Genomic DNA, 18393 nt, shown 5'->3' with positions numbered 1-18393 from the left:
TGTGTGTGTGTGTGTGTGTGTGTGTGTGTGTGTGTGTGTGTGTGTGTGTGTGTGTGTGTATTTTTATACACAGTCAGTGTACAATACCAGGTAAGTACACGGGACAGAACAGTAGTCCTGAAGCAGACGTGATTTGTTGACATTGTCCCCATTTGGGAAGGTTGTCCACGCCTTGCCCATGTTTTAGACCAATAGAAATAGGGTTGGATTTGCATGAGTCTACGGGGACAGTATAAATAAACCATTTGAAACCTTCAAGTTCAAGTGAATATCATTTTGCGTAGTTGGACAACTTTACAAAAATAGACTTTTACAAGCAGTAAAATACATGACAAACAATTTACTTTTTAATTTGGAAAGTTCTTTAATTATATTGAATCAACTGTACTATGGGAAAAGAAATCTCCTGGTTGATCATAATTGGGATTTGTATCAAGTCATCATGTGAGTCTCTCTTCAACACTGAAACTCCTGTTCTCAGTAAGTTGGACGATTCTTTTACTCTCTCAAATTAATTAATGCATTATTCTGAATACAAAACGTTATGTAAAAAATGTAATACATTTAGGCAGTTTCCATGAAAGCAGTTTCCATGAAGGCAGTTTCCATTAACCTGTTTTGAGTTCTGACAGCCAGACAGTTCATTATTCGGAACTAACCTGTTGGTGTTTTATTAGGATAAGAGGAGTGTACCCTGATCCCAGATCACCTGAACACATGGGCTAGAAGAGATTTCACAAAATCATGACACATTCATACGTACATGAACCCTGTACATTATAACCATATTTTTCATGTATGCGTATTAAAATTTAAATAAGTAGCATATTATGTTTTTAAACTTTAACAAATAATTGTAAATGATGAGGTTTGGGATGATTTTATAATTTTGCAATCTGAGAGAGGAATGACTACGCTCTCTGGTTCAACCTCTACAGCCCCTAAGGGCCGTTTTGTGCTTTTCAACTCATGAGAATATGCATTATGCCTCAGTGCTTTCGAACACCGGTGTCTATAAACATCTGTGTCTATAATGTTCCTGTATCTGTCAGCATAATAGGTCATTAATTGCCACATACTAAATGTTTTTGAAACACTTGACACAAAGTGGGGATCATGTCTTCAATCTCTCCCTCTGTCCCTCCAGGCAACGGTACAAACTGGATACTGGACTACACTGATATAGAGACCAAGTTCTCAGTGCGTTCAGTCGAGGAGCCAGAGGAGGATCTGTGTTACCTGGTGCCAGGCGATAAGAATACAGTCACACGGTGTGGCTTCAACATCAACTTACCCACGTTCGCCATCATACATGGCTGGTCGGTAAGTAGCGACCTGGATAACAGGAATGTAGCCTGGTCTCAGATCACCTGAATAACGGGAATCTAGCCTGGTCTCAGATCACCTGAATAACGGGAATCTAGCCTGGTCTCAGATCACCTGAATAACGGGAATCTAGCCTGGTCTCAGATCACCTGAATAACGGGAATGTAGCCTGGTCTCAGATCACCTGAATAACGGGAATGTAGCCTGGTCTCAGATCACCTGAATAACGGGAATGTAGCCTGGTCTCAGGTCACCTGAATAAAAGGAATGTAGCCTGGTCTCAGGTCACCTGAATAACGGGAATGTAGCCTGGTCTCAGATCACCTGAATAACGGGAATGTAGCCTGGTCTCAGGTCACCTGGATAACAGGAATGTAGCCTGGTCTCAGATCACCTGAATAAAAGGAATGTAGCCTGGTCTCAGATCACCTGAATAACGGGAATGTAGCCTGGTCTCAGATCACCTGAATAACGGGAATGTAGCCTGGTCTCAGATCACCTGAATAACGGGAATGTAGCCTGGTCTCAGATCACCTGAATAACGGGAATGTAGCCTGGTCTCAGATCACCTGAATAACGGGAATGTAGCCTGGTCTCAGATCACCTGAATAACGGGAATGTAGCCTGGTCTCAGATCACCTGAATAACGGGAATGTAGCCTGGTCTCAGATCACCTGAATAACGGGAATGTAGCCTGGTCTCACATCACCTGAATAACGGGAATGTAGCCTGGTCTCAGATCACCTGAATAAAAGGAATGTAGCCTGGTCTCAGGTCACCTGAATAACGGGAATCTAGCCTGGTCTCAGATCACCTGAATAATGGGAATGTAGCCTGGTCTCAGATCACCTGAATAAAAGGAATGTAGCCTGGTCTCAGATCACCTGAATAACGGGAATGTAGCCTGGTCTCAGGTCACCTGAATAAAAGGAATGTAGCCTGGTCTCAGGTCACCTGGATAACAGGAATGTAGCCTGGTCTCAGATCACCTGGATAACGGGAATGTAGCCTGGTCTCAGGTCACCAACACCAATGTAGACTGGTCCCAGATCAGCTGGATAACAGGAGTGTAGACTGGTCCCAGATCAGCTGGATAACAGAAGTGTATCCTGGTCTAAGATCTGTTTGTGAAGCCACAATAGTAAAGTCTCTCTTACTGCTACCACTGCTACCTGCTAAATGCTGTTACACGCTGTTACATGCTGTTACATGCTGTTACATGCTGTTACACGCTGTTACATGCTGTTACATGCTGTTACATGCTGTTACATGCTGGTACATGCTGTTACATGCTGTTACACGCTGTTACACGCTGTTACACGCTGTTACATGCTGTTACATGCTGTTACATGCTGCTACATGCTGTTACATGCTGCTACATGCTGTTACATGCTGCTACATGCTGTTACATGCTGTTACATGCTGTTACATGCTGCTACATGCTGTTACATGCTGTTACATGCTGCTACATGCTGTTACATGCTGTTACAGCTGTTCTGCTGTTACATGCTGTTACATGCTGTTACATGCTGTTACATGCTGTTACATGCTGCTACATGCTGCTACATGCTGTTACATGCTGTTACATGCTGTTACATGCTGTTACATGCTGCTACATGCTGTTACATGCTGTTACATGCTGCTACATGCTGTTACATGCTGCTACATGCTGTTACATGTTGTTACATGCTGCTACATGCTGTTACATGATGCTACATGCTGTTACATGATGCTACATGCTGTTACATGCTGTTACATGCTGTTACATGCTGTTACATGCTGTTACATGCTGTTACATGCTGCTACATGCTGTTACATGCTGCTACATGCTGTTACATGCTGTTACATGCTGCTACATGCTGTTACATGCTGCTACATGCTGTTACATGCTGTTACATGTTGCTACATGCTGTTACATGCTGCTACATGCTGTTACATGATGCTACATGCTGTTACATGTTGTTACATGCTGTTACATGCTGTTACATGCTGCTACATGCTGTTACATGATGCTACATGCTGTTGCATGCTGTTACATGCTGTTACATGCTGCTACATGCTGCTACATGCTGTTACATGATGCTACATGCTGTTACATGCTGTTACATGCTGTTACATGCTGTTACATGCTGCTACATGCTGCTACATGTGTTACATGCCGTTGCATAGCTGCTGCATGCTGTTACATGCTGTTACATTGCTGCTTACACGCTGTTACATGCTGCTTATGCTGCTACATGCTGTTACATGCTGTTACATTGCTACATGCTGTTACAGTGCTGCTACATGCTGCTGCATGCTGTTACATGCTGTTACATGCTGTTACATGCTAGCTACATGCTGCTAACATGCTGCATTACACGCTGCTAGCATGCTGCGTAGCATGCGTGCTACATGCTACTACATGCTGTTGCATGCTGGTACATGCTAGCTAGCATGCTGTTACGTGCTGTTACATGCTGCTACATGCTGTTACATGCTGTTACATGCTGTTACGTGCTGCTACATGCTAGCTAACATGCTGTTAACAATGCTGTTAACATGCTGTTACATGCTGTTACATGCTGTTACATGCTGCTACATGCTGCTACCATGCTGTTACATGCTGTTATATGCTGTTACATGCTGTTACATGCTGTTATATGCTGTTACATGCTGTTACATGCTGTTACATGCTGTTACATGCTGCTACATGCTGCTACATTGCACATGCTGTTACATGCTGCTACGATGCTGTTACATGCTGTTACATTGCTGCTGCATGCTGCTACATGCTGTTACATGCTGTTACATGCTGCTACATGCTGTTACATGCTGTTACATGCTGCTACATGCTGTTACATGCTGTTACATGCTGCTACATGCTGCTACATGCTGTTACATGCTGTTACATGCTGTTACATGCTGTTACATGCTGCTACATGCTGTTACATGCTGTTACATGCTGTTACATGCTGTTACATGCTGCTACATGCTGCTACATGCTGTTATATGCTGTTATATGCTTTTATATGCTGTTACATGATGCACATCAACATACCACCAACAGACAACACAGATGTCCTACAGCAACATGGGTCTCTACCACAGTAATGACATCACCAGGTCCAGGTCTACTTAAACAGTAGCCCTAATGTAGTGCTGCCACATAGTGTACCCTATTTAGTGCCCTACATAGGGTCTGATTAGTAATACCCTACATAGGGTCTGGTTAGTACTGCCCTATATAGGGTCTGGTTAGTACTGCCCTACATAGGGTCTGGTTAGTACTGCCCTACATAGGGTCTGGTTAGTACTGCCCTACATAGGGACTGGTTAGTACTGCCCTACATAGGGTCTGGTTAGTACTGCCCTACATAGGGTCTGGTTAGTAGTACCCTACATAGGGTCTGGTTAGTACTGCCCTACATAGGGTCTGGTTAGTACTGCTCTACATAGGGTCTGGTTAGTACTGCCCTACATAGGGTCTGGTTAGTAGTACCCTACATAGGGTCTGGTTAGTACTGCCCTACATAGGGTCTGATTAGTAGTACCCTACATAGGGTCTGGTTAGTACTACCCTACATAGGGTCTGGTTAGTACTGCTCTACATAGGGTCTGGTTAGTACTGCTCTACATAGGGTCTGGTTAGTACTGCCCTACATAGGGTCTGGTTAGTAGTACCCTACATAGGGTCTGGTTAGTACTGCCCTACATAGGGTCTGGTTAGTACTGCCCTACATAGGGTCTGGTTAGTACTGCCCTACATAGGGTCTGGTTAGAAGTCTAGTACATAGGGAATAGTGTGGCTTTGAGGGTTTCACTAACGACTCTGTAAGTCATCCCTAATACACTTGTATCTTCCTGCCTTGTGTTCCAGGTGGCAGGTCTGTTTGCGAGCTGGATCCACGAGCTGGTAGCGGCCCTGTTTGAGCGTGTGCCCAATGCCAACGTTATAGTGGTGGACTGGCTGGATCGGGCCCAGCACCACTACCCCAACTCTGCTGCCAACACCAAGCTGGTTGGAGAGGATGTGGCCAGGCTCATCAACTGGCTGGAGGTGAGGGTTTGATCATGATGCCGTTTTGGTACGCTACTGTAAGGATAATGTATTGAATTTAGACAAGTGAATGTAGACGTAATTTCTTCCCATAACAGTACCTCTTAATCTTAGAAATCTGTATAGAATCCCTATTAATTCAATAGGATCAGCGAGAGAGAGAGAATTAGCAATGGCGATCGACGCAGTTTGATGTGATAGTAGACTGTTCTATCACACTGATAATTCCAGAACCATAATCCATGTGTCCATCCATGTCTTACTTGAAATGTGCAGTTATTTATGTGGATCTGAAATACACCAATCATCTGTAAAAAGTAAATGATACCTCCCCTCAGGTGGATCTGAAGTATGACCTGAAGAACCTCCACCTGCTGGGCTACAGCCTGGGAGCACACGTGGCTGGCGTAGCTGGAAACCTGACCAACAACAAGGTCAACAGGATCACTGGTGGGTAGGACTAGATGCTCTCATCCCTCGTATGATGCCTGTAGGAGCAGGTTTCTGTAGAACCAATAGAGACATATAACCATCTCTCAATCCACCTCAACTCTGCAACTCAGGGACCCACTGGTGGGTAGAACCAGACCACAGCCAGATAACAGAGTAATATCACTGGTGGATAGGACCAGACCACAGCCAGATAACAGAGTAATATCACTGGTGGATAGGACCAGACCACAGCCAGATAACAGAGTAATATCACTGGTGGATAGGACCAGACCACAGCCAGATAACAGAGTAATATCACTGGTGGATAGGACCAGACCACAGCCAGATAACAGAGTAATATCACTGGTGGATAGGACCAGACCACAGCCAGATAACAGAGTAATATCACTGGTGGATAGGACCAGACCACAGCCAGATAACAGAGTAATATCACTGGTGGATAGGACCAGACCACAGCCAGATAACAGAGTAATATCACTGGTGGATAGGACCAGACCACAGCCAGATAACAGAGTAATATCACTGGTGGATAGGACCAGACCACAGCCAGATAACAGAGTAATATCACTGGTGGATAGGACCCAGCCCTCTCACGGTGTCTGTCCATCTGTCAATCAACCTAATCACTATGTGTGTTAGGCTCTATTCCTAAACCTAAGATCTATACAAGTTTGCCCTGAATTATTTTTGGTATTTACGTTCCTTCCTATAACCCAGTTATAATGTTTTGTTGCCTATCAATTTGCAGTCACCCTACACTTTGGTCAGCCAATCACTGTAAGTAAACACAAAAATGACTATTTATAACAATCAAAATGACTATTTATAACACTCAAAATGACTATTTATAACACTCAAAATGACTATTTATAACACTCAAAATTACTATTTCTAACACTCAAAATTACTATTTATAACACTCAAAATGACTATTTCTAACACTCAAAATGACTATTTCTAACACTCAAAATGACTATTTCTAACACTCAAAATTACTATTTCTATTTCTAACAATCAAAATTACTATTTCTAACATGACTCAAAATGACTATTTATAAAATTACTATTTCTAACAAAATGACTATTTATAACCTCCTAAAATGACTATTTATAATTTCCCCTTTTCTAAATGACTATTTATAACCCTTGAAATGACTAAAATGACTATTTATAACCCCTTGAAATGACTATAACCCCTATTTATAACCCCAAAAGACTGCTATATAACTTTCAGAAGGCTTGTACCTTGAACCATGTGTTCTAATACATCATGGCAGGCTGACACCATAACAGTAGGCTGGCACCATAACAGCAGACTGACACCATAACAGCAGGCTGGCACCATAACAGCAGGCTGACACCATAACAGCAGGCTGGCACCATAACAGCAGACTGACACCATAACAGCAGGCTGGCACCATAACAGCAGGCTGGCACCATAACAGCAGGCTGGCACCATAACAGCAGGCTGGCACCATAACAGCAGGCTGACACCATAACAGTGGCTGACACCATAACAACAGGCTGACACCATAACAGCAGGCTGACACCATAACAGCAGGCTGGCACCATAACAGCAGGCTGACACCATAACAGAAGGCTGGCACCACAACAGCAGGCTGTCACCATAACAGCAGGCTGACACCATAACAGCAGGCTGGCACCATAACAGCAGGCTGACACCATAACAGCAGGCTGGCACCATAACAGCAGGCTGACACCATAACAGCATGCTGACACCACAACAGCAATGGCTGACACCATAACAGCAGGCTGACACCATAACAGCAGGCTGACACCAGCATGCTGACACCATAACAGCATGCTGACACCACAACAGCAATGGCTGACACCATAACAGCAGGCTGACACCATAACAGCAGGCTGACAGTGTTCTGAATACATACGGTAGCAACTAACTATTAACAACAGAGCAGAATATAGTAGTTCTGCCACTGGAAGTTACTGTAACATACCAGTCTTCTAATGTCCCTCCCCTGTCCTGCTCTCTCTGTCAGGCATGGATCCGGCTGGGCCTCGCTTTGAATACGCTGAGCACCTAAAACCGCCTGTCTCCTGACGATGCAACATTTGTGGACGTCCTCCACACCAACACCAGGGGTCTCCAGATCTCAGTATCGGTATCCAGAGACCCGTGGGCCACGTGGACATCTACCCCAACGGAGGAACCGAGCAGCCAGGCTGCTCCTTCCGCACACCGTAGACATGATGAGAAAGCTTTGGTCTTCACAGTGAGTACAATCAGGCTTCCTCCAACTCCAACTCCCACAATCCCACACTGTAGTTTAATAGATCTCGGCATCCACAGTGAGAAGACACAGGCTTCACTCCAACTCCAACTCCCACAAACCCTCACACTGTAGTTCAATAGAGTACCACAGTATGAGTCATAATACCCATGAAATATCAAATCAAATCAACAATTTTTGGGGGCCTCATACACATATTTATCAGATGTTATTCTTGGTGTAGCGAAAATGCTAATGTTCCTAGGTCCAACAGTGTAGTACTATCTAACAATTCACAACAATACACACAAAATTTAAAAGTAAAAGACTAGAATTAAGAAATATCAATATTAGGAAGAGCAATGTTTTGACTATTGACTAAAATATTGACTAAAATACATTGACTAAAATACAGTAGAATAGAATACAGTATATACATGTATATGAAATGAGTAAAGCAGTATGTTAACATGATTAAAATGACCAGTGTTCCATTATTAAAGTGACCAGTGTTCCATTATTAAAGTGACCAGTGTTCCATTATTAAAGTGACCAGTGATTCCATGTAGGGCAGCAAATAGCGGTCAAACAAGGAAATGGTTTCCATCATTTCTTCACCATTCATTTTTCCCATAGGGGATTTTTCCCAAAGGATTCTTCCCACAGGGGATTCTTCCCATAGGGGATTCTTCCCATGGGGATTCTTCCCATAGGGGATTCTTCCCATAGGGGATTCTTCCCACAGTTCTTCCCATAGGGGATTCTTCCCATAGGGATTCTTCCACAGGGATTCTTCCCATAGAGGATTCTTCCCATAGGGGATTCTTCCCAGGGGATTCTTCCCATAGGGGATTCTTCCCATAGGGGATTCTTCCCATAGGGATTCTTCCCATAGAGGATTCTTCCCACAGGGTTCTTCCCACAGGATTCTTCCCATAGGGATTCTTCCCACAGGGGATTCATCCCACAGGGGATTCTTCCCATAGAGGATTCTTCCCACAGGGGATTCTTCCCACAGGGATTCTTCCCATAGGGATTCTTCCCATAGGGGATTCTTCCCATAGGGGATTCTTCCCACAGGGGATTCTTCCCATAGAGGATTCTTCCCATTCTTCTCCAGGGGATTCTTCCCACAGGGGATTCTTCCCATAGGATTCTTCCCATAGGGGATTCTTCCCACAGGGGATTCTTCCCACAGGGGATTCTTCCCATAGGGATTCTTCCCACAGGGATTCTTCCCATAGGGGATTCTTCCCATAGGGGATTCTTCCCACATTCTTCCCACAGGGGATTCTTCCCATAGGGGATTCTTCCCATAGGGCGTGACATTTTGATAACCGTGTTCTTTAGACAAGGTGACTTTTATCATTTGCATGATTCTTCCCAAATGAAATTCTTCCCATAGAGCTTCTTCCCATGTGGCTATCATAAAGAACTCAAATCCCATGATGACCAGGATGAGACTACCGAATCGAGGCATGGGATTCTTCCCATAAGGGATTCTTCTGCGGATTCTTCCCAAGATTTTGTAATGAATAAATTCCTGCATTTCTTTACATTTTAATTCTTCTTCCCATTGGCAAGTCTTCCCATACATTCTTCCCATAGGGGATTCTTCCCATAGAAAAGATGTCTTCCTCGTTCTTCCCATAGGGGATTCTTCCCGATGGATGATTCTTCCCAAGAGATGATTCAGCTAGAGATGAGGTGTCTTCCCAGCTAGAGATGAAGGTTCCCCATCGGATGAAGGTTCTTCCGAGATTCTTCCCAAGGTGTTCTTCCCATAGAGATTCTTCCCAAGGTGTTCCCTAGAGATGGAAGGTTCTTCCCATAGATGAAGGTGTCTTCCCATAGGGGATTCTTCCCATGAAGGTTCTTCCCTCGAGATGAAGGTGTCTTCCCTGAAGGTATCAGCTCGAGATGAAGGGATTCTCCCACTAGAGATGAAGGTGTCAGCTAGAGATGAAGGGATTCTTCCATAGGGATGAAGGTGTCAGCTCGAGATGAAGGTTCTCAGCTCAGAGATTCTTCCCAAGGATTCTTCCCAGAGGGGATGAAGGGATGTTCCCAGCTTCTTCCTGAGATGAAGGTATCAGCTAGAGATGAAGGTGTCAGCTAGAGATGAAGGTGTCAGCTAGAGATGAAGGTGTCTTCCGAGATTCTTCCGAAGAGTTCAGCTCCCATGAAGGTGTCTTCAGCTAGATGAAGGTGTCAGTTAGAGATTCTTCCCAAGGTGTTCTTCCCATGAAGGTGTCTTCCCATAGAGATGAAGGTTCAGTTAGAGATGAAGGTGTCAGCTCGAGATGAAGGATGTCAGTTAGAGATGAAGGTGTCAGCTAGAGATGAAGGTGTCTTCCCATAGAGATGAAGGTGTCAGTTTGAGATGAAGGTGTCAGTCTAGAGATGAAGGTGTCAGCTAGATTTGCATGAAGAGTGAAGGTCAGTTAGAGATGAAGGTGGCTGTCATAAAGCTAGAGATGAAGGTGAGTTAGAGATGAAGGTGTCAGCGGATTAACTAAATTTTGTAATGAATGAATTGGTGTCAGTTAGAGATGAAGGTGTCAGCTAGAGATGAAGGTGTCAGCTAGAGATGAAGGTATCAGCTCGAGATGAAGGTGTCAGTTAGAGATGAAGGTGTCAGTTAGAGATGAAGGTGTCAGCTCGAGATGAAGGTGTCAGTTAGAGATGAAGGTGTCAGTTAGAGATGAAGGTATCAGCTCGAGATGAAGATGTCAGCTCGAGATGAAGGTGTCAGTTAGAGATGAAGGTGTCAGCTAGAGATGAAGGTGTCAGCTATAGATGAAGGTGTCAGCTAGAGATGAAGGTGTCAGCTAGAGATGAAGGTGTCAGCTAGAGATGAAGGTATCAGCTCGAGATGAAGGTGTCAGCTCGAGATGAAGGTGTCAGCTAGAGATGAAGGTGTCAGCTAGAGATGAAGGTGTCAGCTCGAGATGATTTGCAGGAACTGGCAGGGATTTGTGGTCTGGCATGATGTCTTCTTTGATGATAATTAGCCATTTCGAATCTGAGAGTAAATAGAGCCGAATATATTGATAAAAGTCACCTTGTCTGAGAGATGTATATGGTTCTCAAAACGTCACGCCAGGGAAGTCGACTTTCATGAAACACAGCCCTTATTTGAAGTGTTTCTAAAATTCCCTATAGGAAAAATAAATGGAGGAAAAACAACATTTCCTGTTTGACCGCTAGGTGTTATGGGTATTATGACACCTCCACTGTGGGGCTCTATAGAACTAGGCATCTACAGTAAGTAGACCAAGGCTCAACTCCAACTCCCACAAACCTCACACTGTAGTCTAATAGAACTATATCTACAGTCATAGAATTTCATATATAATTATTGGATTTCTCAAGCTGGTATCAAAGTAGACTTACCAGACTTAGCCTCCTCCTCGAACAACCCTGGATTCACACTGTAGTGATTTTTGTTTGTCATAACACAAGTGAAGGACAAAAAACACACACAAGAGAACATCATTGTTTCCAAATCTGTTTTTCATTGACCTTCAGACATGCCTGTTGCACATTGCCATTTCCGATTCTATCCAACTCATCATCAAGACTTTACGTGTTGATAAAACATACTAATGCTGGAACAGAACAGAATGTTCAAAACAGCGCTGATGTTCTTTAGTTTGGAGTTCAACACAACAGTACAGTGTGGCGATTAGTAGTAAGAGGACACTCGCTCTGCATTGGTGTTCTGAAGGTGAACATAATGTCCGACACACATCGCTCATAACTAATCCTCTCCTGTGTCATACCCTGCATTTATTTATTTATTTTATTGAACCAGACATGGATCAGATCGTGAAGTGCGCCCCATGAGCGCTCTGTGCACCTGTTCATCGACTCGCTGGTGAACAAGCAGCAAAAGCATGGCCTACCGCTGCAACTCCAAAGACGCTTTACGACAGGGGCCTGTGTCTCAGTTGCCGTAAGAACCGCTGCAACAACATGGGCTTCGGGGTCAACAAGATACGCACCACCAGGAGCGCCAAGATGTACCTGAAGACCGGCGCCAGTATGCCCTTCAAAGGTGGGTTGGTGTTATCTGTTAAACATCTGATTGATAGCTGGCTCGTGTGTTCCTAAACAATGCAGATCAAACTGAGAAAGCTCGTCAAAGTTCCATATTGTAGTATCTAGGGTTCTCCTCCTCCTTCATCTTCTTCTTCTTCTTCTTCTTCTTCTTCTTCTTCTCCTTCTTCTTCTTCTCCTTCTTCTTCTTCTTCTTCTTCTAACCTTCTTCTCCTTCTTCTTCTCCTTCTTCTAACCTCTTCCTTCTTCTTCTTAACCCTTCTTCTTCTTCTCCTTCTTCTCCTTCTTCTTCTCCTTCTTCTTCTTCTCCTTCTTCTTCTTCTCCTTCTTCTTCTTCTTCTTATTCTTCTCCTTCTTCTTCTTCTTCTTCTTCTCCTTCTTCTCCTCCTTCTTCTTCTTCTTCTTCTTCTTCTTCTTCTCCTTCTTCTCCTTCTTCTTCTCCTTCTTCTCCTTCTTCTTCTCCTTCTTCTTCTTCTTCTCCTTCTTCTTCTTCTCCTTCTTCTTTCTTCCTTCTTCTCTTCTCCTCCTCCTTCTTCTTCTTCTTCTCCTTCTTCTTCTTCTCCTTCTTCTCCTTCTTCTTCTCCTTCTTCTTCTTCTCTTCTTCTTCTTCTTCTTCTTCTTCTCCTTCTTCTTCTTCTTCTCCTTCTTCTTCTTCTTCTTCTCTTCTTCTTCTTCTTCTTCTTCTTCTTATTATTCTTCTCCTCCGTCTTCTTCTTCTTCTCCTTCTTCTTCCTTCTTCTTCTCCTTCTTCTTCTTCTCCTTCTTCTTCTCCTTCTCCTTCTTCTTCTTCTTCTTCTTCTTCTTCTCCTTCTTCTTCTTCTTCTCCTTCTTCTTCTTCTTCTCCTTCTTCTTCTTCTTCTTCTTCTTCTCCTCCTTCCTCTCCTCTTATTCTTCTTGTTTGTGCTCGTAAACAATCTGTCCTGTTCTCCACCCTCAGTCTTCCACTACCAGATGAAGTTCCATGTCTTCAAGCAGCAGAACCTGAGTCTGAACGAGCAGCCCTTCATAGTGTCTCTTTATGGAACCCACGGAGAGAAGGAGGACGTCCAACTCCTTCTGTAAGCAGCTCTGCTACACATTCAACTTCTTGCAATTTAGTACTTGGTTCTGTATTTTTTTTGTTAATTTTCTGTTTAATTTACAGTCGATTTACATTAGGTTATTTCATTGTTACTTTACATTGTCTATTGAAATGGTACAGTGAAGTTGTGTGTAATTCCCATGCACTGCTGATTTACGATAGAGCAAAACAAATAATAATTTCTGGCCCAGCACCCCATTTTAAAAGTTCTGGTTGTTTTATTTCATGTGCGTTTACCTAACTATGCTAACCCCCCAACACAGGTCCAACGTGACCACCAACACCACCGTGTCCTTTCTACTGACCACTGACGTAGACCTGGGAGAGCTGCTGAGAGTCACTCTGCAGTGGGACAGTGACTCCTACTTCTCTTTCTTCAACTCAAACGAGTTCATGGTCCGCAGGATTAGAGTCAAAACGGGAGAGACCCAGTCCAAGTCAGCATCTACTTTTATCTATCTACTGCAGTCTACCATATGTATCTCTTGCATATGAATTTACCTTAGGAACTACTTGATTGACTTAACCTAATAGAGTACAGTAGAGTACAGTAGAGTAGAGTACAGTAGAGTACAGTACAACACAGTACAGTAGAGTGGGCTGAAAAGTTTACTTGACTCGACTCTGTTCTACTCTGCTCTACTGTACTGTACTGTATTCTACTCTGCTATACTATACTCTACTCTACTCGACTGGGTACTGTACTGTACTGTACTGTACTGTACTCTACTCTCTACTCTATTCTACCCTACTCTACTCTAATCTACCCTACCCTACTCTACTCTATTCTACCCTACTCTATTCTATCCTACTCTACTCTCCCCTACTCTACTCTATTCTATTCTAACCTAACCTACTCTATTCTACCTACTCTATTTTATCCTACTCCTACTCTATTCAACCCTACTCTACTCTACTGTACCCTACTCTATTCTATCCTACTCTACTATATTCTACCCTACTCTATTTATCCTACTCTACTCTATTCAACCCTACTCTACTCTACTGTACCCTACTCTATTCTATCCTACTCTACTCTACCCTACTCTACTCTACTCTACCCCACTCTACCCTACCCTACTCTACTCTATTCTACTCTCTACCCTACTCTACCCTACCCTACTCTACTCTACCCTACTCTATTCGACTCTACTCTACTCTATTCTATTCTACCCTACTCTATTCTACCCTACTCTACTTATCCTACTCTACTCTCCCCTACTTCCCCCTACCCTACTCTATTCTATTCTAACCTAACCTACTGTATTCTACTCTACTCCATTCTATCCTACTCTACTCTATTCTACCCTACTCTACTGTACCCTACTCTATTCTACCCTACTCTACCCTCCCCTACTCTCCCCTACCCTACTCTATTCTATTATAACCTAACATACGCTATTCTACCCTACTCTACTCTATTCTAATCTACCATACTCTACTCTACCCTACCCTACCCTACTCTACCCTAATCCACCCTACTCTACCCCACTCTACTCTACTCTATTCTACCCTACCCTACCCTACTCTACTCTACCCTACTCTACTGTACTCTGCTATACTGAACTCTACTCTAGTCAACAATCCACGCTGATTCTCCAGAGTTGAGCTGAATGGAGTGATTTCAAGTGTATGTGTGTGTGATGGTGATTGTGACATTCTTCTCCTGCAGGGTGATTTTCAGAGCGGAAAGTGACGGGAAGTTTGCTCACCTGGTCCAAGGAGGTGACCCTGTGACCTTCACCAAGTCTAAAGAGGATCAGAACAGCAGGAAGCATGAGAGGTGAAAGAGGTTGATTTAATTTATTACACAAGAAAAAAATATATACAGCCACAAACCAGTGCAACGACAATTCACTCATAAAAAAATAATCAAATTTAACATAAAATATTATAGGATAACATAAAGAAGTATCTTATTTCCATTGGTTGGTTTCAGTATAGTTAGAGAGTTCTTCCTGGCCATGTGACTAACGGGACCAGGAAAAGGGATATGACACGCCCAGTCACAGCCCAACCAATGACATTCTTCCTTTGCCACCCCTATGTGTTTGTGTCTGTTTTGCAGAATCCACAGACCAGAAAAGGGATATGACACACCCAGTCACAGCCCAACCAATGACATTCTTCCTTTGCCACCCCTATGTGTTTGTGTCTGTTTTGCAGAATCCACAGACCAGGAAAAGGGATATGACACGCCCAGTCACAGCCCAACCAATGACATTCTTCCTTTGCCACCCCTATGTGTTTGTGTCTGTTTTGCAGAATCCACAGACCAGGAAAAGGGATATGACATGCCCAGTCACAGCCCAACCAATGACATTCTTCCATTGCCACCCCTATGTGTTTGTGTCTGTTTTGCAGAATCCACAGACCAGGAAAAGGATATATGACACGCCCAGTCACAGCCCAACCAATGACATTCTTCCTTTTGCCACCCCTATGTGTTTGTGTCTGTTTTACAGAATCCACAGACCAGGAAAAGGGATATGACACGCCCAGTCACAGCCCAACCAATGACATTCTTCCTTTGCCACCCCTATGTGTTTGTGTCTGTTTTGCAGAATCCACAGACCAGGAAAAGGATATGACACGCCCAGTCACAGCCCAACCAATGACATTCTTCCTTTGCCACCCCTGTGTTTGTGTCTGTTTTACAGAATCCACAGACCAGGAAAAGGGATATGACACGCCCAGTCACAGCCCAACCAATGACATTCTTCCTTTGCCACCCCTATGTGTTTGTGTCTGTTTTGCAGAATCCACAGACCAGGAAAAGGGATATGACACGCCCAGTCACAGCCCAACCAATGACATTCTTCCTTTGCCACCCCTATGTGTTTGTGTCTGTTTTACAGAATCCACAGACCAGGAAAAGGGATATGACACGCCCAGTCACACGCATTCTTCCAGTCACAGCCCAACCAATGACATTCTTCCTTTGCCACCCCTATGTGTTTGTGTCTGTTTTACAGAATCCACAGACCAGGAAAAGGGATATGACACGCCCAGTCACAGCCCAACCAATGACATTCTTCCTTTGTCACCACAGACCAGGAAAAGGGATATGACAAGTCACAGCCCAACCAATGACATTCTTCCTTTGCCACCCCTATGTGTTTGTGTCTGTTTTGCAGAATCCACAGACCAGAAAAGGGATATGACACGCCCAGTCACAGCCCAACCAATGACATTCTTCCTTTGCCACCCCTATGTGTTTGTGTCTGTTTTACAGAATCCACAGACCAGGAAAAGGGATATGACACGCCCAGTCACAGCCCAACCAATGACATTCTTCCTTTGCCACCCCTATGTGTTTGTGTCTGTTTTACAGAATCCACAGACCAGGAAAAGGGATATGACACGCCCAGTCACAGCCCAACCAATGACATTCTTCCTTTGCCACCCCTATGTGTTTGTGTCTGTTTTACAGAATCCACAGACCAGGAAAAGGGATATGACACGCCCAGTCACAGCCCAACCAATGACATTCTTCCTTTGCCACCCCTATGTGTTTGTGTCTGTTTTGCAGAATCCACAGACCAGGAAAAGGTCACATGACACTTCCTTTGCCACCCCTATGTCACAGCCCAACCAATGACATTCTTCCCTTGCCACTCCCATGTGTTTGTGTTGTTTTGCAGAATCCAAGACCAGGAAAGGATATGACAAGCCCAGTCAGAGCCCAACCAATGACATTCTTCCTTTGCCACCCCTATGTGTTTGTGTCTGTTTTGCAGAATCCACAGACCAGGAAAAGGATATGACACGCCCAGTCACAGCCCAACCAATGACATTCTTCCTTTGCCACCCCTATGTGTTTGATATGTTTGACACGCCCAGTAGAATAAGACCAGGAAAAGGGATATGACACGCCCAGTCACAGCCCAACCAATGACATTCTTCCTTTGCCACCCCTATGTGTTTGTGTCAAATTTGCAGAATCCACAGGAAAAGGGTGAATCCCACCAGGAATTCTTCCTTTGCCACCCCCATGAGAATATGATCTGACATCAGGAAAAAGATATGACAGGCCCAGTCACAGCCCAACCAATGACATTCTTTCCTTTGCCACCCCTATGTGTTTGTGTCTGTTTTGAGAATCCAAGACAGCAAGGGATATGACACGGGCCCAACAATGACATTCTTCCTTTGCAAACAATGTGTTTGTGTCTGTTTTACAGAATCCACAGACCAGAAAAGAGAATAATATACATGTTTTAACATTCCAATCTGTTTTACAGAATCCACACTGACATTCTTCCTTTGCCACCCCTTGGTCCACAGACTGAAGATGCAGGGCAGCTTCTTTTGAACGACGCTGCCACATCGTCATCACCCCCATCACCAGAGCATTGAGGTCAAATACTGTAGATATGATTGTAGTAAGTGGTTAGTAGAAGAGTGTACCCTCTGGTTATGTGTATGTATCAAATGACACCCTATTCCCCATACGCACCCTCTATGTACCCCGGGGTCATGATCTGCATCAAGGATTCGAAAGCTACGTTCTCAAATTTCAAGTCAGGATTTCAGCCAAAGATCTGTGGAAGTGTTTGTGATTGTGAGAGCCAACACAGCATAGTCCGGGTCCAACATAACAGTGTAAAAACAGTATATGTTTCTATAATAATATACATGTTTTAACATTCCAATCGAGAAGTCAAACTCGGTTTGGTAAGTTTTTTCTCCTTCATAACAGTCAGCTCTGAAAACGTGATGATGAATTAATTTCATGACAGTGTGATTTCTTTGTTCCTTTCATCGCGTATTTAGATATGTGACGTTTCTTTAATTCAAATATATCTTACTGAATTGTTATTTATCACACATGTATCCTTATATATATATAAAAATATCTACCCTACCCTACCCTACTCTATATATATCTATCCTACTATTCTACTCTATTCTACCCTACTCTATATATATATATATATCTACCCTACTCTATATATATCTACCCTACTCTATATATATCTACCCTACTCTATTCTACTCTATTCTACCCTACTATATATATATATATATATATATATATATATATATATATATATATATATATATATATATATATATATATATATATATATATATATATATCTACCTACTCTATTCTACTCCATTCTACTCTATTCTACCCTACTCTATATATATATATATAAAAAAATTTTGTTATTGTA

The 18393-nt window shown here is 43.3% G+C and overlaps 1 pseudogene; it reads left to right on the top strand.

Moving 5' to 3' along the window:
* The first annotated feature begins 279 nt into the window (after positions 1-279).
* LOC135535763 (lipoprotein lipase-like) lies at positions 280-17525 on the top strand (annotated as a pseudogene).
* The last annotated feature ends 868 nt before the right edge of the window (positions 17526-18393 follow it).

The sequence above is a fragment of the Oncorhynchus masou genome, unplaced genomic scaffold (assembly GCF_036934945.1).
Source record: "Oncorhynchus masou masou isolate Uvic2021 unplaced genomic scaffold, UVic_Omas_1.1 unplaced_scaffold_5124, whole genome shotgun sequence".
Lineage (NCBI taxonomy): Eukaryota > Metazoa > Chordata > Actinopteri > Salmoniformes > Salmonidae > Oncorhynchus > Oncorhynchus masou.
This window is presented reverse-complemented; position numbering and strand designations above follow the sequence as displayed.